The sequence below is a fragment of the Arvicanthis niloticus genome, chromosome 7 (assembly GCF_011762505.2).
Source record: "Arvicanthis niloticus isolate mArvNil1 chromosome 7, mArvNil1.pat.X, whole genome shotgun sequence".
Lineage (NCBI taxonomy): Eukaryota > Metazoa > Chordata > Mammalia > Rodentia > Muridae > Arvicanthis > Arvicanthis niloticus.
Window position 1 is genome coordinate 46,643,806 of NC_047664.1, and position 25,640 is coordinate 46,669,445.

The window sequence follows — 25,640 nt, forward strand, 5'->3', positions numbered from 1 at the left end:
AAACAGAGAGAGATAAACACAGAGGGTGGAGGGAGCAAGAGGGAGGGAGGGATGGAGAGAGAGAGAGAGAGAGAGAGAGAGAGAGAGAGAGAGAGAGAGAGAAATGAGTATAGGATAAAGCTAATGGCATACTATGTGTTTCTAAGAGTGGATAACAGACAAGAACACTGAGACTTCTTAATTAAGAAAGATTTAGAACCTGTGTTAAGAAGAAGTGATCGCAGGCAAAATGGTAACTCCCTAAATCATTAACAATTGTCTGCAAGTCTTGAGTAGGGGAGAATTAAGAAGCTAACTAGTTCTTTCCTATAGTCATTAAACATGTTCACTATAACCTATAACCATTAAATATGTGCAATATATTACTTGAGAAATCGGATTTAAGGAAACTATGATCATTCTTAATATTGGATTAGGAATATATGCTTTAAGTGGAAAGTATTTTTATATGAATATTGGCTATGGTAGAGTAGCCTTCTTCTCTGACCAGTGAGATACACTTGTATATGATATTCATCAACTTCCTACTATGAAAGTCAGAAGGATAAGTGTAAATTAACTATGCTGAATATTTCACCTCAGAATTATATAAGAAATCTAAGTAAGCATCTTTGTTTATGCATGTGTACCAGGTATTAAATATTGGCCAATAAGTATGTCAGTAATTTCTGACATTTAACAGTATTAATAGTCTATTATAAATTCTGACTTTATGCATCTTTGTTAAATGGGTTAACAAAGAAGGGGGAGAATGCATTTGAAAGAACATTAAAAGAGTCCTTAAGAAGTTTTTAGGAGAGAAAACTGACTTTTGAGACACATTCCTGGGTGGAAAGAAGTAAGAAAAGTCATGGAGAGAGACAGCTTAGACAAGTGAAGAACATGAGAATTAAGAGAGTTGAAAATGACTTGAAAACAGATGTGAATAGGTTCCATAAATGAAGATACATAGAGGCAGATGGATCTGAAAGCCCATTACTTCTCATCAGTATCATCAGCTGAAGTAAAGGCAAATAGATGAAGTAAAAATTAGAAGCCTTCCTGATGGCGATGTTGCTAGGCAAAAGCCTGCTGCTTGATAGTTACCTTTCACAGTAAAGTTAAATTCACAACTTTTAAGAAAAGCTAACAAAAGATCACATTAGAAATTTGGGTGTCAGACTGAATAGTAATAATGAAACCTGATGCCGTTTAAAGTCTTATGAATTATCAGCTCCAGTAATTTTCCTTGTATCTAGTGAACTACACTGAAGAACATCTCTAGAAATGAGTGATTGGCCTGCAGCTACTCCCTATGGAAGCCCAGCTCTGCTTTTCTGGTGCTTCCTTCAAGAAGACCAAGGAGAATCAAGTTAAGGTTTGTTTGTTTGTTTTTTGTTTTTTGTTTTTTGTTTTTTGTTTTTTTGAGACAGAGTTTTTTCTCTGAGTAGCCCTGGCTGTCCTGGAACTCACTCTGTAGATCAGGCTGGCCTCAAACTCAGAAATCTGCCTGCCTCTGCCTCTCAAATGCTGGGATTAAAGGCATGCACCACCACTGCCCCGCATACTTGTTTTCTGTAGACAGTATTTCACTTCTAAGCTTTTTGAAGAAAATGGTTAACTAGGTTTTTTTTTAATTTTTTATTGGCTATTTTATTTATATTTCAGATGTTATCCCCTTACCCCATTTACCCCCCCCCACCTAGAACCCCCATCCCACCCCCCTCCTCCTGATTCTATGAGGATGTGCTCCCCACCTCTCTCCCACTCTCACCTCCCCACCCTTGAATTCCCCCACACTTGCGTCCAGCCTTCATGGGACCAAGGATCTCCTCTCCCACCAATGCATAACAAGTTCATTATGTATTTTCAATAAGGAAATGTTGTAACACTATTTTACACAGTTGAAGACAGTGAGAGTAAGATGGCTAATTTCACTTATGAATATTAAAGAGAGGTCTTTCCTTCTTTCATAAACTCCTCTAACTATAGCAGAGTTCAGTGAAATTGTAAGCAGAGTTTATAATTATAAACAGACTTTAGTGAAAGTTGTAAAGTGTTTACCTATTTCCTAGAGTGATAATGACTTAAATACCATTTCCATATTCCAGCTGTGAAGCATGAAAGAGTAGACCCTGATCCCTTCATATAAAGTGGAAACAGCATTGTCTATATGACAATGTTACTATGATGATCAAATAAGATACATGAGCAGAATGCTAACTGTACTCCAGGAAATATGATAAAACTCCATCCATGTATGTTAATGATTGATTACATGTTAACAATGCATGTGATTTATAAGGTCATGGGATAATATGTTATGAGAGTATTCCCACTTATGTCTGACAGTCTTGACACTAAGCCTTTATATTCGCTCTGAGAAAGTACTTCAATTTGATGAATCGATTATAATTTTTAACCAGGTCCTTTTTGTCACTGGACTCAAGTGAAGTTTTATGAGAGACAGTGACATACAGGGTTATAATAAAATCTACAGTGTCTCCTGAGAATTAAATAGATTGATCATTTTGACCACCAGAATATTTGACCACCATGACTACAGAACATTAAGACATAGAAATTCAAGATTAAAAGCCAAGGGGATTATAAAAGCCAATGGCTGTGAATGTTTTAGAGGTGATCCACTTAGCTCAGGAATATGGACCTTCCCAAGGGTTTTGAGGTACAATAACTCATTACCTGCTCCTCAAATATGGAAGGACATAGTGACAGAAAAGAGATATAACTCCAAGTGTTTCCAAGGCTCTGAATGCTAATAACCTATGGGAACAACCTCCAACTTTGAGAGCTGCTACTCACTGCTGCCTACTGGAATTCCTCATTACCACTTTTACCCATTCAAACCCATTCTTCACATAGCATCCAGAGAGTGTGGCCTTTTAAAATATGACTGGATCGTGCTATTCACTTGCTTGAAGTCATCCAATGAACTTCATTGTGCTTTGAAGTAAATCCCAAACCACTAGACCGGCCTTCAAGTCCCAGCATGATCTGTGGCTACTCACCTCTGCAATCTGGTCTCAGACCTCATAGCCTTATCTCTGCCCTCCAGACATCGACCACTCTTTCAGAGCTGGTGAGTCAATTCTATCCTTCCTCCTTAGAAACTCTCATCCTTTGTGCAAGAGCTTCCTAAGTCCTGGACTGCTTTGTTGGCCTTTTGTGTGGCTGTCTCTTGCTTATTCTTTGGATCTCAGCTTAAATGTCATCTTCCTATTGAGCTTTAGTTCACAGTACCCCCTGGGCATTCTGCATCCCTGCTTCCTTGCTACAGAGAAACTCAAATTTTAAGGCTTGAAAATGATGTGTTTATGTGGTTTTTTTAACCCTCTTATGACAGGTCTAGAAGAAAAGGACTTGATCTGTTTTGCCTGTTGCTGTCTGCCCACGGGTATTTCAGCATCTCACTAAATAGGTAATCTATAAATGAATATTCCTTTAATGATACCTCTTTAATAATAGAGTGGCTGTGTATTAAGCACTTCTAGTGGGCCAAGTCCTGAACTGAGTCCTCCCTTGCATGTGGTTCTTCTCATCTGTCCCTTTTACTAAGTTTTTGCAGACTTCTAATATCACACTTATTTATAGATGGAGAGGCTGAGGAAAAGATCCTTATTATTTACCCAACTCCCCTGGCAAGAAAGGACACAGTGATTTTTATACTGACTATGCATGAGAGAATGCAGATAGCCCTCTGACATCTCACTGGCTGTCCTCAGCAGTGTCCGAAAGTTTGGAAATTCTACAAAGCCTCAGTCATTCTATAAAACTCTCTTCTCAGTCTGAAGCGATGCCCCTTCTATGGTTGCCATCAATCTGAGTGGTCTTCAGATAGAGTATTTATCACGATTTGAGTTATTAAATATTTACTTGCTTTTCCATACCAAAGCTAGAATTCTTCATAGTCAGACTATCTTACTCACTTTTTCCTTTACTTATCCTTTTCAAAATAAGTAAATTCTGAGCATATCTTCTGTTTCATTTTCACTGTATCTGCTAGAAATACACCAACATACATGACTGATACAGCCTCTAACTTATACGACAGAAAGACAGATAATAAATGGGTGAATAATCTAAAAACTGCAAAGTGATTTTAGGTAGTGATAAATTCTATGAGAAAATAAAACAGAAGAAAGGAATAAGCTGGAGTCTAGCACAAGGGATCTACCTTAGACATGGCAGTCAAGGAGTGCCTTGCATAGAAAAGGTATTTGAAAAAGGAAGCCAAAAAAGATCTGGTATTTCAAAGCACAAGTGGGGGGTCTAAACTGGAAACGAAATAGACTTCTTTACAGAACAGAAGGCAGTTGTATTGTACCAGATTTCATTCTAGCCAGATCTGTTCAGCTTCATTTGTCTACAGATTACTACAAAGTAATATACTTTGCACTCTGCACCCATGGTAGGTTTTGCAACTTCAGTCCCATGTGCTATTGAACCCTATGCACACATGCATTTTTTTACAAAATAGGTACTGGACTGTCCAGGGAGAAGTCACCTTCAAGCAAGCCCAATCAACAGTGACAGGAGATAGCATAAAATCCACTAAACTGTACAGATTCAGGGACTAGATGTTTAGGAGGTCAGTGTTACATAATCCAGTAATTAATGAGGATCAATGTCCTGCAAAGAAGACACTAGTCTATTAGAGACAGAAGCCAAGAGAAGCTAGGAGGCACATTGTTCACACTTAAGTCTTTGGTTTCCAGAGGAAATTTCCCAGAATCTAGAAAAGAGGAATTTGAACAGAATCTTCATATTGTCAGAAATACTGTAATCAGTTTGGGAATAAATCAAACTGTTCTTCCCCCATCTTATTCTATGTCTATCTTCCATTTGCAACTTTGCAATAGTAACTTCACAGTAATCCCCCATTTAAAAAATTCTCTCTGATTCTATCCTCAGAGGAGTTGGAACTAATCCAGCAAGTCTGTGTTTATGAATGCTGCAAGAGATAAAATGAATCTAAAGAGGGAAACAGGTTGAATCTTGAGGATTGTGTAGGTCAGAACACTGGACTGAGACCTATAGTAAAACCTGGCATGGTCTTGTTTATATCATTTGGACAACCACTTTGGTTGTCCTATGCCCACTATTTGTCATTAACAGTCCTTGAAGTGCATCAAGCAATTGATGAATGTCTATTGATAGATGGCACAGATGCCCCTGAGACGATTCTCTCTACATGTTTAGGTCTAGCAATTTATCTCCTATGTGGGCCAGCTGTTGATAAGTGTTTTCTATAGACTTAAATGACATATATGCATTTTTAAAATTTCACCCACTGGCTTTTTTCTTTTATCCCATAAACTTCTTTTCTTTCCAAGACTTTCCTTTCCTCCCCTCAGGCAGAGATTTTTTTTATTGAGTTTGGGTTAAGAGCCTGCACTTAACTATGATTTAAGAGGTAATTTAGTGAGATTTAGCATTTTTGAAATTATTCTGTAGCTGAGTTGAAAAAGAGGAATGTTCTTTTTGTCAAAGTAATTAAACTTGGACTCTTTTGCAGGGTAGTCTCTTGTATTATCTCTGCCTGTAAGCACTGCAGAATAAAACCATTGCCATTTAAAAAGGAAGAGCTGAGAATTTAAACCTTTCCATCTCAAACTTCCCACTTTTTCTCCATTGAGGATTTTTATGCATTGTAAAATTGTCAGTCTGAAGACAGTGTGTTAATAATCTCTGCATGCCAGAGATCAGCTTTGGACTGGCAGGGAGCAATAGAGGCTGGTCAGACGCTGGAACTCAGCCAGGGCATTACCGTTCCTACAACACAAAACAAGTGCCACATTCTCATTGTCTTGATGAGGTCAATGATAAACTTTAAGAGTGGAAGCATTCCTGCCTAAAGCAGAGAGAATGGCCCATTTTGTAATTATTATATGATTATGCTTTTTAGCCCATTACTCAAAAGATCTCACATAATTTTAAGATGCTTTACTCCGTGTTTCCCTTGAACTGTCTAAAAAACCTTATCACCTCCTCTGTAATACTGATAAATGAAAACGATCATGCTAAAGTGAGTCACAGGTGGGAGTCTGTAGTACTTAGTAGCATGGTCCTTTCACCGAAACATATGTATGTACATATATGTGTTTGTGTGTGTGCACACGTGTGTGTATGTATGTATATATATACATACATATGTATATATATATATGTGTGTGTGTGTGAGTGTATGTTCACATTGTGCATGCATATGCATACATGTATATTTGTATGCATATGTATCTGTGTGTATATATGTATACATGTATATATATGTATGTGTATACACCTGTAAATATGTATATGTGTGTATATGTGTGTGTGTGTGTGTGTGTGTGTGTGTGTCAGAACTAGAGGAAAATGCAGACAAGACTGGAAGTGAAATGAATCAAAATTAGAATAGACCACTATCTAGTCATGAGTCAGTGTGGTTGTCTAAAGTATCTTTGGGGCATCCAGGTCTTGCTTGTATCAAACATTGAATTAGTGGTTCTTGTACTTGTTGAACTTAACTTATAAATAATTTCTAATTATTCTTTTAGTTGATCAAGTCTACTTCTGCTTTGTTAAAAGGCCCAATGACCCTCACAGAATTGCCGTGCTGTCTGATCCCTGCACACATCCTCTTCTGCTTGTAGGGAGAGGTCTTCCTGGCATCCTAGTCCTGATGTATCATCCCCAGGGTGTTTCTGGAAGTCTCAGTTGGAAAATGTAATAAAATTTAATATATTTCACAACACACACACACACACACCATTACCTCATTGAAAATTATTGAATGTGCTAAACTAATTTTTTTCTTTCTCCAATATCTTTAACCTTATACTCTATTTTTTAAATTACTTGAGTAAAATCATGTTGCCAAACACCCAGAATACAGGATCTGAAAGAGAAGTTACTTTTTTTTCTTTTCTTTCCTTACTTTGTGCTCTTGCTCTTTCTTGCTTTCTTCCCTTCATTGTCTTTTTCTTCCTTTCATCTCTCCCATTTTTGTTTTATTTGTCACTTGGGATTGGATTTAGGACCTAGTATGGGCTAGCATAGGTTTCTACCACTGAACTATATACCCAAATCTTTTTATACATTTTATTTTCAGACAGGGTTCTCACTAACTTGCCTAGACTGGTTTTGCGCTTGTTCTGTAGTCCAGACAGATCAAATTATGATTTTTGTGCTTCAGCTTCCCTAAACATGTATTGAATTTTGTGAAGTTAACTTATATTATAGATTGCCATTTGCACAATTGGTTATTTAGAAGAATTAAAGAACACTGCATTAGTTTTAAATTACTGTGATCAAATACACAATGGGAACAATTTAAAAGAATTGTTTACCTCAATTTTATAGAGAGTTCAGTCAACAGTACTTGTCTTTGTTAATTCTGGTCTCAGATGAGGCAGAGCATCAGGGTAGCTGACACTCATAGCAAAGCCTACTTATACTTATACCATGTCAGAAGAAACAGAAAGAATGTTAGAGTAAGAAACCACAATAAGCTAAAACTGCCAAGACATGTCCAAACTGACCTATTTCCTTCTTTTTAAAATTTCTGCCAGCTTCCAAATGAAGCCATCATCTAGGAACCTAGGCTTCAACACATAATCTTCTACAAGCTATTTCATAGTCAAACTGTGACACAGTTACAATGTCAGTTAAATAAGTATCATTCAGATTAGTGTGTGTTTCAATACGTTGTATAAGTGGATGTTTTTGCCCAGTCAACATAATTTCTGAAATTGGTACTTCATATAAAGGGTTTCTCAAACTATTTAGAAGCCATTTGAATTCACAAGCAAGTGTTTTTTGTCTTAGCCAGTGTTTTCTTAACATATCTTATTTTAACTTCAATATTAGAATCTTAAGAGGATAGTATAGAGCTCTATCCTCCTAAAACAATAAATGTCACTGATATCTTAGAATCAGACCAATTGCATAAATCTTTCACAAGTTGGAGCCTATTAACATTCCCTCATATGTGCTTAAAAGGACCAATGGTCAGTAGACACTAAAGACACCAGCTACATATTTTCTATCCCAGTTGTACATAATTCTTCCACAGGACATGAGACCTTGGGAAATATTTGAACACGTAGGAGTTGGAAAGCTTACTGGAGATAGATAACTTCATCAGTAGGTCTTTGGAGCTATCATCACACATGCTGAGTTAGCACTTTACATGATCTAGCAGTATTGGGATCATCAAGACTCTAATTAACATTTCACTCACACTTCTGGAAGTAATTTCAATAAACTCATTTGTTAATCAAGTTGGACTTCAGCCAAGTAATTATATTGGTCCGTCATTAGTGCCCTACCTGTAGTATTTAGAGATGTGTTTATGTCTTGTAGGAACAGTCACTTCATGTTAATACTTGGCACCCAAACAAACAAAGAAGTATGTAGAAGAAAGAGTTGTGTGGCCCCTATTCAAAGTGATAAGGCTGAAATGTCTAAGGTGCAATATTCACAAGGCAATTCTAATATGGTCATTTTTCTCCATTTGGCATAATATAACATGCCATCTTTCTTTTGTAGTTGTATAACCCATGCTGTGGGTGATAATATGAGCAATTGAGACTGGGTCATTTGCCCAGAGGGAAAATCAAGATGGAAAGGCAATAGAAGAAATTCATATAAACTGTCTTCTTGTTCATGACATGGTGTTAGTTCCATCTTAATGAATGCTGTCTGACAAACAATTTTAGGTAGACTCTGAACATGGCTTCCATTTGAACACAAAGCAATTCTAATTATTCATAGGAGGCCATCAAAAGAGCAAGACCACTAATATTCTGCACAAGAGTGTGGGGAGTTATCTTACTTGCAGTTGATGCACCAGCAAACCAGTCTCTCACAACAGCCTTTAATTCTTCCCCAAATACACATAGTCTTGGGAGTTAATATAGTATATAAAAAGTACAAAGTTGACTGGGAATAGGGATAACAGTGATGAGTATTTAGGAAATTTATCAGACATACTTTGATGTGAATTTGCAGTGATGTTACTATTTAGGAGTCTCTTACCCTCCTTAGACAATCCTTCATACATTCTTTTATGGTCAATATCAGTATGATCAATATCCCATGAACCCATCATTGAATGATTATACATAGGCTATCTTTGAATATTATATATAGACCAGGGTTAGACAAAAACAGAAGTGATTAAAGACATTTTAATAAGACAGATGTTACCAGGCAATGGTGACACACACCTTTAATCTCAGCACTAAGGTATATCACTGGGTTCAAGTCCAGCTTATTCTTACATGTTTCAGGATAGCTAGAGTTACATGTGTGTGTGTGTGCATGTATGTGTGTGTGTGAGTGTGTGTGTGTGTGTGTGTGTGTGTGTGTGTGTGTGTGTGTGTGTGTGTGTGTAAAGAGGCTTTATCCAGCCACGGATGAAAACAGATGCAGAAACCTACATCCAAACATTAGGTGGAGTTTGTGGCATCCTGTGCAAGAGTGGGAGAAAAGATTGTAGAAGCCAGTAGTATTAATGATACCACAAGAAAAAAAACACAGATCAACTAATCTGGGCCAATAGAGTGATACAGAGACTGAACTTCCAACCAGGGAGCCTGCATGGAACTATCCTAGGTTCTCACATTTATGTTACAGTCAGATAGTTTGGTCTTCATGTGGGACTCCTAACACTAGGAGCAAGGGCTGCTTCTGACTGTGTTACCAGGTTTGGGGCCCTTTCTGCTTGTTATGTTGCCTTGCCTAGCCTTAATAAGAAAGGATGCACGTAGTCTTACTGCAACTTGACATTCCAGCACTGGTTGGTATCCATGGGAGTTTTCTCCTTTTCTGAAGATAAACAAAAAGAAACTGAGAAACAGGAGTAGGTGGTGGAATGTTGGAGATGAAAGAGAGGAAGGAGGGTAAGCTCTGATATGGATATAAAATACATACATACATACATACATACATACATACATACATACATATAAAATTTTAAAATAAAATAAATAAGGCAGGTGCAATATAGAATGTTAGAAACAATCTTTTTGAAAGGTCTAGAAGATTTCTATTTTCTAAAAAGAGAATAATTTTGTGTCATATTGTCAAAAACTGAAGAAGGCTGCTGCCATTGCATCAGGATGCTGATTTGCTGCTGTTGTAGAAGAGGCTTTTGTATCTGCACTGCTATTCCAGAGGCTCACAGACATCTGACTGTCAATGCCTCCCAAACACTGTACTTACTACAGAACCTTGAATGCACAAGGTGGCACTTGTCTACTCTCACTGTCGTTTGAAATGATCACTTTGTGCCTAGTACCTTCTAAAAATACACTCCTGCCCTCCAATACTGCCAAGAAAGCTGGAATCCCAGCCATCATTTTACAAGAGAACATGCAATGGGGAATCAAAAACAATTCAGCCTTAGCAGAATATATGATATCATTTGGTGCCATAATAAAAAAATATATCTACAGCATCACGAAGAACAATTTTCACTTTCATAGAAAGACTAGAGAAATTAAGTCTTCTCTAATTTTTTAGCTGACATGTTTCCTATGGTGATTTGCAGAATTTTAAGCGGATTTAAGTACTCAGCCTAAAAGAATTGTCATCTGCATGTGTGTGCATGTAACAACAGTGAAGCTAACTGCAAAGCTGGTAATAGAATGCCTATCAGACCACAGTAATATCTCAAGCACTCAAAGGATATCACTTTGTTCTCAAGGCTTTTCAGCATGCTATGAAGTTATTGTTGCCTCCTCTTAATACTATTAACTGGCAATGCCTTATAATAGCTGAATAAAGAAAAATCCCGACAAAATATTCAATGCAAATATTTTAAAGATTTTAAACTCTAGTAAAATATTCTCAAGTTCAAAAACAAAACAAAAACAATAAAATTCTACATCTCTCAGACACAACAATGGTTATTGATAGTAAACATAATACAAAACTGGGGATAGTCACTCTGTTAAAAATAAAATTATAAGGTCAGTATAACATAATCATTAGCTTTATAGTTATAAGCAAAAGCACAAAATGGAGTATTCTTTTATAGGTCTTCACTATTCCCATCTAACATATCCCAGAAATGATTTACAGAATTCTATCTCCTAAATCACAAACTCAAGGAAAAACAAAACAAAAACAAGACTGTGGACCAGATCCCTATTGCTGATTATAGAAGATGTTGGTGGCATTTATTCTTTACTATTTCCCCACACTATCTCCCTCCATTTATCATTATGGAGCAGCCTGATAGACTGAAGTTAAATTTATCCACCACCATTGCCAACAAATTTCAATGAGGCCCCTCTTCAACAAATACAGTTTTTAAGTTACAGAATAAGTTACATACAGAATACAGTAATCATGTTGTGTTTCAGTAGTTTTATATTGTTAAACATGTCTTTTATATCATGTTTGCCTTAAAATAATGTTATTTATTTTTGAAAAAATTTATACAACGAATATTTATTATATACATTCACTGTTAACTCCTTCGGAACTTCTAGTGCATAACATCTCATTTTCCTTCCAAAAATAACATGTCTAATAGATATCAAACATTTTTGAGTAAAGTCTGTGCTTCCCATATACACAAAGTTGTTGGACTATCTACTGAGTTATGGTCCCATCCTTAGGTAGGATTATTCTCTCTCTCGCTGAAGCTATGAATTTCTAATATTTTCCCAGCTAAGGGTGGGACCCCTGCCATATACATGCTGGAATTTTTGACTACTTTGATCTTGTGAAAGTCTTGCACAGGTAATTATGGATGCTTTGAGTTGATGTGTGCCAATAGCTATATCATGGCCATGATGCTCCTCAAGGCTCACATGGAGATAGGTTAATATAGATAATTACTCTATAGTTGAACACTACAATTTCTCATATTTCTCACTAAAACTTGTTATGACTTTCTGCATTAACTACTAACCACTAGGGAAAAAATTGACTACTGTGGTCAAAGTTGAGTGCAACACGCCTCTATGGGCATAACCACAAATATTTAGAAGACAGTTTTAGAGCATGACCATGTAGCAATATAACAACACATGCTCACTAGAGCCCGTGATCTCCCTAGTTGTGGTGGTTTTAATGAGAACAAACCCATAAGTTTATTTGTTTGATATTTACTCCCCAGTGTATGAATCTGTTTGAGAAGGATTAGGAGTTATGGCTTTGTTGGAGGAGATATCTCACTGATGGTCTTTGAGGCCTCAAAAGATCAAGCCATTCCAAGTGTCTTTCTCTTCATCGTCTGCTACTTGTAGATTAAGGTGTAAGCTCTGAACTATTTCTACCCTCAGGCCTTTGTGCCATTGTCATGTACTCTAACTCTCTGAAACCATAAGCCCAAATTAAACACTTTAGTTTATGAGTTGCCTTCATAATGGTGTTTTATGACAGCAACATGAAAGAAACTATAAGACTAAGTCAATGGATTTTGAACACAAAGTTTTCAGTGTTAAACATGAAATCCTTCCTATGGAACAAGCTCTGTATCCAATGAGAAAGTAGTCAGTTATCCCAATAGTCATCATGCCACTATTACAAACCTTGCCAGGCAGATTATCTTCCTAGTCAATCAAAGTTTATTTCTGCATCCAAAAGAAGTAGTATATTCAGAAATAGTGCCTTACCATCTAGTTATGTTGAGAAAATATGTGTGTATTATATTTTTATACAACTTAGAATACATATACTGTATTATATATTGTACATGCACTTAAAAACTAGTGTATTTCCATAAAACTTTTTTACTCTTAATCTTAGCTAACACAGTCTCTTCCCTTTCTCCTCTCCAGTACCACTACCCACATTTCATTAGATATTTTTAACAAAGTCACCAGTTGTTTTCAGTATACTGTGCATTAGTGTAAGTAAAGATGGTCATATAATTTATGTTAATGCATTCAATATCAGTGTTTAGTGAACCTGTGTTTATAAGTACTTATTTTTGTATAAAATATATGTGTGACCTGATCTTCTGGCATAGGTCTATAATCTCAGGTAATTGGGAGTCTGAGTCAGGAGGATTGCAATTGCAAAGCCAATATAGGCTATATAGTACAGTTTGGTAAGGCATTATTTCCAAAAAAAAAAAAAAAATGTATGAAATACAGTTTAGTCAAAGTGCAGAGCTTGATTATTATATTAGATATTAGTGGTACAAAGTGCATTCAACTTCTAGAGTTCTTATTTCCATGGCCTTAAATCATGCATATTACTAATGCCCATAATATATTGGTGACTTACTGTCTACAAGGCTTTGTACAAAGTGCTTTAGGTGGAGTTTTCCCTTTAATGCCCCAAAATACCCTGCAGATCATTATTATACCCCTTCTGTGGATTAGATTGAGACACATAGAGGTTATAACATTTACTTAAGTATACAGGATTTTAAAAATACTTAAAATTAATTTATTATTTGATGATTTCATATAATACAAACAATACACAGGCACACACATGCACATTTAACACATACATACATATACACACACATACTGTATTTTAATGACACTAATTTATCTATCTTTCATCTTCACTAATCTTCTACTTTCCTCCCACCCAGTTGTCATTTCTCTTTCACATCTTTTGTTTGTCTGTTTGTTTTGTGACCCGCTGGGTTTTACTAGAACCAATCATATGGGCATGCATGAGAAGCTACACACTAGATCATGAGTCCAGTTGTTGGAGCACCCACATGGAAACTCAACTGTATGTCTGCTATATATGTGCCAAGAAACTGGTTTTTGCCTTTGTTTGGTGCTCAGTCTCTGAGAGTTCCCTGAGTTCCATGTTAGCTGACTCTGTTGGTCTTCCTAAGGAGTTCCTATTTCCTTCAGGGCTATTAATCATTCCTCCAAGTTTTCCATAAGAGTCCTCAAGCTCCATCCAATATTTCACTGTGTGTACCTGCATGTTTCAGTCAGGTGCTGAGTGGAGCCTTTTAGAGGACAGTTATGCTAGACTCCGATTACCAAGCATAACTGAGTATCATTAATAGTGTCAGGGGTTGGTGCTTGCCCATGGGATGGGTCTCAAGTTGGGGCAGCTATTGGTTGGCCATTCCCTCAGTCTGTCTCCATCTTTGTCCCTGCATTTCTTTTAGGCAGAAAAAATTTTGGGTTGAGAATTTTGTGGGTGGGTTGATGTTTTTATCCCTCCAGTGGGGATCCTGCCTGGCTACAGAAGGTGGCCTCTTCAGGTTCTATATCCCCACTGTTAGGCATCTCTGCTAAAGTCACCCACATTGACTCCTGGGAGCTTCCCCCTTCCCAGGACTCTAGGACTTCCCGAAGATTACCCCCAAGCCCCTCCCACCCCACAGCTGTAGATTTCCATTCATTTTCCTGTCCCTCTGCCCTCTCTCCTGTCTCTTCACACACTTGATCCTGCTCCCTACAACCCGGATGTCCCTCAGGCAAAGAATGGATACAGCAAACGTGGTTCATTTACACAACAGAATACCTTTCAACTATTAAAAACAAGGTCATAATTAATTTTCCCGGCAAATTCATGGAAATAGAAAATATCCTGATTGAGGTAACCCAGACGCAAAAGGATATGCATGGTATGTACTCACTGATAAGTAAATATTAATCATAAAATACAGGATACCCATGATACATCCCACAAACCAAAAGATGTTAAACAAGAGGGAAGGCTCAAGCAAGGATGCTTGAATCACACATTGAAGGGGTAATGAAATAGTGATACATTTTCACCATACGATATAAAAATATTTCAAATTGTCTAATTGTGGGGCCATGAAAGGATAGCTTGGTTCCTGGTTGAGCACAGGCCTTGAACGCTGGACCCTAATGAGACAGTAAGTGTTCAGTCTTGCTCCCAGAATCCAGGCTCCTGACACAAGGCCGAAGACCTCCATTGATCCTCACCTTTCAGTCATGTACAGCAACGCCCCTACCAGCCCCTCCACGGGTAGAGGGTGTGACTACAGATCCCAGAGCCTCAAAGAGGTCTCCATATTAATGAGATACGTAAAGGCCAGAGGGTGTAGCCAATTAAGCATTCCTTCCCATAGCCTCCTCCTTACAAACAGTATTTAACTCAGGCCTGCCCTGAGGACTGGGGGGAGTACAACCGCATCCACTTTCTGCCATGACAATAAACCTTTTAAAACCATGGACTTCCTCTTGTCTTTGGGGCCCAGCCATGGGGAACCGTGGAGGAGGCCTTTAACTAAAGAGCTGCTGTCACCTAACCTGCCTCTAGAAGAATTCTCTGTGTTCCCCACCATGGAGGCTGCCAACTCAAGCAAGCTAGCCAAGCCAGCCTTGATCCAGCCAAGCGAGTCACACTGACCAAGAGTCTCTACCCTGGAGGGCGCCTCCAGAGCTTCTCTCACTCTTGCCCCTCTTGACTGCAGGCCAGTCCAGTTCATATGCCCACTCCATCTCAGTTTTTCCTCAGCTCCCAGTGGCAGCTGGGAGCCCAAGGACAGAGACCACTGGTCTCCTGGTCAGCCGCTTTGACCCAGAGACTTCCAATCCAGGAGCTCTGACCCCATGGGACTTCAGGCTGAGGCCTCTCCACACCCGGGCAGAGCCCCACAGCTTCTCATAGCCCAGCATCTACCTGGCCCTGCATGGAGTGAACTCAGTCAAATTCCTGCTCGTCTGCATCCTGAGCCGTGGTTCCAGCCTCCTGGAGCAGTAGACACACTCGAACCACAAGCCAGCCCAACAGGACCCACGCCCACACATTGGCACTACAGCCCCACATCTGATTTAGTTCATGAGCAAACTTTTAAAACTTTTTTCCAGCAAGGTAAGAGAATTAGCCTGGTGAATATAATACTACTAGTGGAAATAACAACAGCAATCACAAAACTGTTTTCCACTCCTGAAATAACTATTCTGTAACTGTGACAGCAGTATTAGTAAACTCTTGTATGTTGTAAGTTTAACATTAAACTCATTTAAGATAGAAGTAAATTAAATCTTAGCCATGCCAGGTCACTTTCTCAATGCCAGTTGTTATACTGGCATAGCATTAGGAATAAAATGAAATATTGAAGCCCCTAACTTACAATGTGTTGGCAGGTTTATTTTCTAATAACCCCACTGTTCACTGAAAACATTATTTTGAATTGTACTCAGTACGCCCAACTCATTGAATATCTAAGTTTAACACCTCAAGAGACTTCAGAGTATTGCTTGTATTCTTTCACGAGCTGAGCCACAGCTTCCACTCAGCAGGACAACCCGGCACAGTGTGAGAGAAACATACTGTCTATAATCAGCCAAGGAAAGGATCAAATTTTAAAAACATCAAAGTACAGCTTTTGTGAATTCAGGTTGCATGCATAGTTTTGTCATGTGGAAAAGGCATTGGCAAACCCATCACAACCTAGGGTCTGCCCATATGTACAAAGAGAAAGAGGCCACATGGCTGGTTATGGTAAAACCAAAAACAGAGCCTGTGTTGCCTTGTTCTCAAGAGCACCTCCATGCCCACCTTTCTCGTCTGTATGACGTGTGTTAATATAGTGAGGCTGAGACAAGGAAACAGAAGGACTCTGCTGCTGCTGCTGCTGCTGAAAAAGAACTGGGAGAGCAGAGGGGAAATTCCAGCTCCAGCCCTTCAGCCACCTACATACCCTTGAACAGATCTGCCATACTGTTACCAATTCAGCAAGCAGACCAGCTTTACTTTCTGAACAACAACAAAACGTCTCACACACCTGGAAGCTCTACTTTAACTGCAGTGTGCTGCGTGCCCAGGATACTGCGAAAGCAAATGCAAAGAGTATCGGGTTCAGTACACCCCTAAACGCCTTTACTTGGCCCAACATAAATGTGGTGGTCAACATAAATGAATCTTCTGTATAATCTGTTTTTCCTTTTTTTCTTTTTTTCACATAACACTTGCTGTAAGGGCAGTAGAAATTCTTAGTACAAAAGAAAGGACAGAGAGAAAATGTGAGTACACATTTTGCTTCCAATGATACACAGAGAGAAAGAATAAGTGTGTCAGCCTTAGGGCTTTCGAAAATAAAAGCAAACAATGATCCATATTTTACAAGGCTTCACATGGCACTGACTGAAGCTGCTTCTCTCGGGGAACACCTGAAGACCATGACCTTCAGCGTTTTATCACCTTATACTCTGTCTCTCTGTGCTTCATGGTCTCTTCTTGTGATGCTATATTTTATGAAGCCATCTTCCTAGGCTGTGGGGCATTCAGATATTTGGTCTGTAACCACGTTATCTGTGAAGATGCTAAGAGATGAGAGGTGGGAGGAATATTTGAAGTAAAACACTGAACAAAACTTGTCTTTTCTCAATTATGAGGCATAAATGCAGTTATTTAATGCAGAAATAATGATGTGAGAAAGTCTCCTGCTCCTGTGTGGGATGTTTCATTTCTTATTTCTTGATTCTACTCTTTTATGCCGGTACAACCATTGGCTTCCCTGCTTTCTAGTTCTGTAGCCCTAAACAGGAGCTTTATTCTATTCATCTAGGTCTCTTGCTTGCTGACTTGTTATTTTGGACTTGTTGGACTCACAGTAACAAACAATTTCATTAGCTAAGACGTATGAGTAGGTCTTTCGCTGGTTTCCATCTGAACACTTTTGATTCTCTTCATTGAAGGACAGGTTCACAGAAAGCAAAAGTTCATGAAAATTTGAGCATTTTCCCAGGTAGTGATGATGAAGGAATAATGGAAGTTCTCACCTTTTTCCAACTTTATAGACCAATGATGGAGAGACAGACATAAGCACAGATGGCTGCAGTGCAACAGAGGGAGGGTGAGTCATGGGGACCCTACTCCCTAGCTTCATCCCTCAGTCTTTTTAACACCATACATCTGTAGTTTTACTTCCTGAATCACTGGTCATGTTTCCTCAGCCCTGTCCCCCTCCCCTAATCTTGGCATGGATCCCCAGCCAAGATGTCTCCCCTAATGATATTTCTGGGCCAGTGCACTGATGTAATGACAGCTGTGAAGAACGTTCCATCCCATAAAGGTCAGGGAACAGTGTAATCCACAGTTTAGCAGCCACTTTGCACAGAGCCCATCACTGAAACAGCTATTCACCTTTCCAGCTTTACTGCAGGCAAGTTGTGGGTCCTGTACCCTGCCCAGGGCTGAGAGCAATGGTGGAGGAATGGAGGTGAGAATAGGATATAGGGGAAACATTGTATCCCATTTCCCTCTTTTCTCTATCAATATCTGAAAACATTACCTTGAATGTTGAGGGGGTTGCTTTTATTGCACAGCCAACAGCTGATTAAAATTAAGTTGTAAGAAATATGGAGTGTGTATATATCAGCCTAGCTCTCCCTTCCTGTTATGGGCCTGAATGGATGAATGGAAAGGATTCTTCATCTCTTTCAAGAGGTAAATCTTTCTTTTGGCCTCTCCATTAATGACTGTGAAGCACATGCTTTTAGACACTTTAATGAGCACTGAAGGCATAAAGGTAATGAGTCTAAATCTGTCATCTTGGGTCATCTATCATTAGCCGTGGAAAATAAGGTACAAACAGGCCTGTGATATACACAGCCTTGCTCTGTACATAATTGCTTAGGAACTCTTGGAGGAAATGCTTGAAGGAAGTTTAGCATTAGAAATAAACTTACTTAAATCAGTGCTTCTGAGCTTTATTTATGTCATGGGAAAGTAATTGTTCTGAGCTGTTCCCTCACTTGAGGACGGGACAGTGTGACAATTTGTATCTACCCAATACAGTTGGAAGAACAGCTGGGGAGGGACTATCAATAATACCAATAGTGGTGACAGTGGTATTTCTGTCCTTCCTGCCTGCAGTACCATGTCCTGACCCTTCCTCTGTGTCATTTCTGCTTTATCATCACAGCTAGGACACTTTAGTGTGTCCTTGCCACTGACAGAAATTTAAAAAGCCACTGAAATTGCTCTATGGGTCTCAGTTTTTATGCTCAAAGTAAGCTTATTAGCACCGCCAGTCTCGTCCATTGTGACAAGTGGCCACTGAGGTGAGGCAGTAATTGTGATAGCACTGTGCATACTAGGAAACCATCTGAATAGCTTCCACAATTTATGAGACTCTTGAAAATGAATTCTGGGATTGTAAGTGAAACTGGTCTCACTACCTCAGGTCTATATTCCAGATATACTTTATTTGTTATTTTTCTGCTTGCCGTAATAAAATAATTATTACCAAGACCATTTATGGAGAAGTTTACTTTGGTTTGGGCTCTAGGATCTAAGAAGATAAGAGTTCATCATGGTGCGAAAGAGTATGGTGGCAGGGGTAGGAGTCAATAAGATCACATGTTCAACTTCTAACATGAAGTGGAGACAGTGAACTGGGAGTGAGGTGAAGCTATAAATTCTTAAGCCTCTAGCCCTCCAGTGAAGTGCCTCTTCCACCAAGACACCCCTGCTCCACTACCTGGATTCAAGGTTTTAAGTACCAGAGCCAATGAGGCATATTTCTAATTCAAACCACTACAAGGGGTTTTAATACATATATTCCTATCCATATTGTAAAATTAATGGATTGTCAGAACATTTCATCTAAAACCACAGCAAAATAAACTGCTCTTTATGCCCACTCATCTCATTGACAACCTTGCAGGCTTCTTTGCATTTGGGGGCTATGTTTGGCTTGGGTTCCAAATTAATTAGCTTAGCATTCGTTTATCTGTTCAATATGGTCATGATGTAGGTAAGTAGTGTAAGAAAAAGAAGAATAAGATCAGATAAAATATTGTGGGTAGAGAAAGCTCTTGGGTGTTACTAAACTGTAACCAAAACCAATACCAGTTGTGTTTGACTCCTGGACCTTTGTACTAAAAGGTAAAGAGTGTGTATTCAATCCTTAAAATGTTTATAATTTTTATAAATAAATAGGAATTTGCCTACAGTTTTTCTAGGAGGAAACCCTAAATAACCATCTTATCAATGTGTTTAGTCAGTTCAGTGATTGGAAGGATTGTAACAAAAATGATATTGGAACGCGCGCGCGTGTGTGTGTGTGTGTGTGTGTGTGTGTGTGTGTGTGTGTGTGTGTGTTTTATTTCCAACACTAACAAAACTTCCTAAGAACCTCACCAAGCTTGGAGAAACATCAAAATGGCAGGCATCAAGCCAGGTAAGGAAAGAGTCCCTGAAGCTGCCTTCTGGAAGACAAAGAACTGCTGGAGAGGCAAATTAATCCAGAAGGTTTGAGGAATCTGTAGAACTGAAAATTTTCTTCACTGTCTTTTGTCCAGAGGCTTTGATTTCAGATCCAAAAATGTCTACAAGCCAAAAACAATTTAATAAAAAATATGGCTTGGTCCCCAATGAAAAATCAGTTCTTCTCACTACGGTTGCTATCATAACTCAAAAATACCATCACTGTTATACTGAAGGATTATTGATTTCACCATTAACTCATGTTTCTAATATGCTAATGAAGATGTAACTAACACTATATCACAATTTTATTATGTTTAGTTTTTCTCTTTTTTATTATATTTATTTTTATTTATACAATTACACTGTAGCTGTCTTCAGACACATAGCAGAAGAGGGTATCAGACCCCATTGCAGATGATTGTGAGCCACCATGTGGTTGTTGGGAATTGAACTCAGGACCTCTGGAAGAGCAGTCAGTGCTCTTAACCACTGAGCCATTTCCCCAGCCCCTTACTTTTAGTTTTTCATAGATGGAATTCAATTTGGTCTATATTAATTTGTATTATATCCAATGAAATAGAAATATTGTTTTGGAAAAGTTCTGAAAATCAAAGCACTATTACAAAGTTATCCATGGTGTCATGGTTTAGGTTTACCACAACTTTTCTTATGATAAAACTGACCTAAAAGGAAATTAAGTTCATTTTTGTGTGAACTCCATGGTTATCTTCAAGAGAGGGCTATTATGAGAGGAGTGGACTTATGACCACTTACACGTGAAACCTCTGCTATCAAGCAAAGTATGTTCTACCCAACATTCTCATCAGAGGCTAAACCAATGATCCAGCTGTTGTAGTTAATACTGAATCTCAAATTGATGTTTCTACTCCACCTTTGATCATTCAGTTCCCAGATAAAAGATGTAAAGCTTGTATTTTCATAAGCCTTCATCAGCACTAGAGCTGGACAAATATCTACTGTCTATGCTATTAGAATTCATTTCTCCATTAATAACCCCGAATTCTAACTTGCTATGTTCCTTGTAAGCTGCTCTTAACTGCAAGTGACCATCTCTCATAGCCGTGTATTCATAATTCACTTACCCCATGGTGGCTTCCTCCCCTCTCCTTCTTCTCCCTCATAGTCTCCTCAGACCCCAAGCCTGTAAATTCAAGAACCCTGCCTTTCTGTCTTCTGCCCAGCTATTAGCTATAGGCATCTTTATTATCTTTATTCATCAATCAGATATAACTTGGGGGCAAGGTTACATAGTATCCTTAGGTATGTCATTTGGGTACTTGGAGTCCCAGTAGGCATCTGGGCCTTTCAGGTCAGTGTTTAGCATTACAATACACACAAAATACCAGACCTCAACAGCCACCTAATCTTGATCTTTGACCTTCCAAATTTGTCAGGTATATCTTCATAAACAGCTAGTACTGGGTATGCTAGTAAAAACCTAACAGAAATGGCCCAAAAGAAAAAGGGTTTCTAACTCAGGGACCACAGAAAAGATGTTCACAGTGGCTTTCAGAAGTTTAGGTAAATAAGTCAGCTGTGTTTGGGAGATAAAAAATAAATAAAAACATACAGTTGTATTTGATTTTGTGACAAGGGTACATAGAGTCTCAAATAATTTAAAATACAAATTTCCTGGCTTTTGGATAATGTGCTGGTTAATTTTAGCTCTCAACTTAATATCGCCTTGAATCACCTGTTAAAGATAACTTAATGAGGAATTATCAAAATCAGTTAGCTTGTTGCAACATCTTTGGGAGATATTCTTGTTTGCTATTTGATGTACAAAGACACCACTGTGGGGAGCAGCTTTCCATTGGCAGGAGGATTCTGAAGCACACCAAGTCAAGAGAAAGTTAGATGAAAGAGGACAAGCAAGCAGGCATTCATTCTCTCTTTGGTCTAACTGTGGACCTGATGTGAATAGCTGTCTGTGTGACTAGTTGTTTGAGTTCCTACTTTGTTTCACTCAAAATAGTGGACCATAAGTTGGAATGATAAGCCAAATAAGTCTGAGCTTTCACCGTGTTGGTTTTTGGTTAGGATACGTTATTAGCAATAGAAATAAAACCAAGAGAACAACTAGTACAGAAGAAGTGGGGTTATTGCTATAACAAATTTGATTATGCAAGATCACGAGTGTCATGAATAGCAGTTAAGGTCTGGCCTCTGGGGTGGCAATGTTGGAGTTGGATACTGTGAGAGGCCCTTGCGGAATTGCAATGGAGACTCCAAGACAATTGAATGTCCATAAATGCGAGCTGTGGGTGTAGAAAGGAGATGAACTATGAGGGAAGCTGTGTGCACTATGAGGTGGAGCTGAAAATGTGGGGTTACACAAGCCTTTTGGGGCCTACACTATTAAATTATGATTGAGTACCAAATATTGGACAATAAATGATGTGATTTGGACTTACATTGCTGGGTAATTTGGGTGATTGTTTTTTATGTCCTCATTTTCTTTTTGGAATAGTAAAGCACATAATTATTTTAATAGGTGTTCACAGTTACGTAACTTTGGGATTCTAAAGTGACTTTGACCTTATAAAGAAATCTTGCAATTTTTAAACATTAGAATTTTTAAAAATTTGAACTGTGTTTATGTGTCCAGCTGACATGGGAGTGTTCGTGTAGGTTAGTTTTTAACTGTCAATTTGACAAAACTTAGAAACACATGAGAAGAGATTTTTAATATCCAATTATGCCAATCAATTTGACATATGCACATCCTTGACACAGTTTCTTGATTTTTTAAAATTGATGTAAAAAGACCCAAATCATTGTAGGTGGCCCCATTCCCTAGACAGTTTCTCAAACTATGTAAGACAGAAGAAAGCTAGATGAGATTGTAGTGGGGTATATTCTCTCACTGATCCTGGCTATGATGTGACATGACTAGCTGCTTGAGGTCCTGCCTTGACTTCCCTAAAGTGAACAGTTACTTGGAATTATGAGTCAAATAAACCCTTTTCTCCCCTTTGTAAATTATTTCTCAATAATTAATTAAACAAACAGACATGAAACTAGAAAAGACAGACTAGTACAAAAAGCCACCCATGTTGATGTTGACCTGAGACACTTTAACCATTCTACTATGTCATGGCAATGCCAATTTGATGCACACATGCCTGCAAGAGGGTCAAGGTACTCTCATTTACCATTTAGTAACAAACAGAATATTAGCCTTTTTGCTGATGTCCTTCATCATGATAGAAAACTCTTTAAAATCTCTCGCAACTTCTTCTGAAGACTAGTTGGCTAGAACTTTGTAATATGCCTATTCACTGTCAACAAACAACAAAATTATGTGAGTGGCAGAGCACTGCTCTCTCAGGTGTAGGTCAATTCTTACAACTGAGTATTTTGCATATGGGTGTGGGGGGAGAGAGAGACAGAGACAGAGACAGAGACAGAAAGAGAGAATAATAAGTCTTCCTTGTGTGGCCTTGCATAACGTTTTTGGACTCTGCAGTCGGAGTCATAGTCTGATGACTGAAGTCCTTGAGATGTTGTTTTCTAATATTGAAACCTCTGCCAATTTATCTTTCCAACATCTCTATATGCAGAAGTACCAGGAAGAGAGTGCAAGGTGCTAGAATGTTTGCCTGGCATGCACAAGGCTCTGGATGTGACGCTCAGCACCACAAAAGCAGAACCAAAATAGCAACAAAATTCTAGAAGGAGGAGTGTGCTATATTTTCTCAAAGAAATAATAGTTGCTTATCCATTTTTCTACTGATGCACCAAAAAGTGTGTCAAAGGTAAAATGACTAAGGTAATCAATTACTGCAACCACTGAATAGGACCTGTGCAGTTGAAGTACCAGGTTAATTGGATCATACTAAGTATAAGCCAATTCCCCTATGTCCCCCATTGTACATTGTAAGGATTCCTCTTGTTTTCTGTTCATGCCAAGGAAAAGGCAGAGGAACATTATTACGTGGGAATAAACACTTTTAAAAAAGGCTATGTTGCTTCACGGCACAGCTCCAGTAACTATGTAGCTTTCTCATGCCCACATACTGTCGTTTGTAAAATAGGAATAATAATAATTTGTATTCATGATGTTTTTAATGGAGTCCTATAAGCCTAGGTTATATAACATTATGTAAATATTCAAATATATTTGTACTGCTCCCTTCTTTAGGAGAAAAAGCAATGCAGGTTCAGGACCCATTATTTTAGCAAACCAAATGAGACATCTTTTGTGTATTCAACATGTTTTCAGAACAAATACACAAAAGGTACACAATAAATCAACTTAATCTTTTCCCTTCAAACATTTAGCTGTGGCTATACATTTAAAGTAAAATGAAATTTAAGGCTGAGCATGAGGTCATTTTTGCTCTATTATATGCATGCACACGAACAAACACACACACACACACACACACACACACAAAACCAAAACAAACAAAAAAACACAAAGAGAATTCCAGAGTCAACAGGAACAACACAGATAACCAAATTCCAAGTACAGTAAAATATATGAAGCTGCACCAGCACCAATAACTACTTTTCTGGCTAGCTACATGAATTCTGCCCTTTTCTTTCTACTCCTCTCATTTGTACCATGACTCATCCAAGCAAGCACTCAGTACTAAGGAGTCTGTGTTTGATTCTGAAGAACAAACATGCTCACATTCTCTCTTTCTCTGTAAAAGCCAGGCATTTTCCTACTCACTTCTTCATTTTCTTTGAAATCCAGAGTCTTTCTAGGATACTTTACTTCAAACTGTAAAGCTCATTAGAAGGCCAATATCACTGCATTCCCTGGAGGTATTCATGTGACAATAAAGTTCCCTTACTATACACTCTGTTAACTCTGAATGCTGGATTGACAGAGCCCACCTCTGACCATCCAAAGTCTTAAGTGAATCTCTCTGCATGTTCTAAGTTAATAAGGGAACAAACACATTATATATTATGTCTTTTAACGGGTTTTCTCCTTTAAATGCTCCCACACTCACAAGAGAGAGAGAGAGAGAGAGAGAGAGAGAGAGAGAGAGAGAGAAAGAGAGAGAGGGGTGCCTCTGTTCTTAATTGTATGTGACATAGATGATCCATGGCCTAGGTAAATGACATAGACCCTTGCATATATGTTCACATTGATACTTCCTACATTATTACACTTGTTTGAAGGCATACCTTGCCATTGGCACATAGAGAATTGACTACTCAAATAGTGAGTAGAAAAAGATGAAATGATGATTGCAAAAAGAAAAAGAGAGGGGTAAAATGTGCATCTGTTAAAGGACAAGAAAAGTAGTCACCAGTAAAACAGTATTGTTTTCTTGCAAGGTGTGTACAGAGAGAGAGGAATAAATTGGCCAGTGCTGACAGATTAATGATAGTGGCATATGCTAGGAGCAGGTGGTGGCTTGGAGCATCCATGAAGATGCTCCTGGAATTGGGAAAGATGCACACATTTTCATCTGATTCTGCTACTGATCAACTTCTTTCAACTTCCATTCACTTGTGTTTTTAACCTTGGCAAATTACCATGC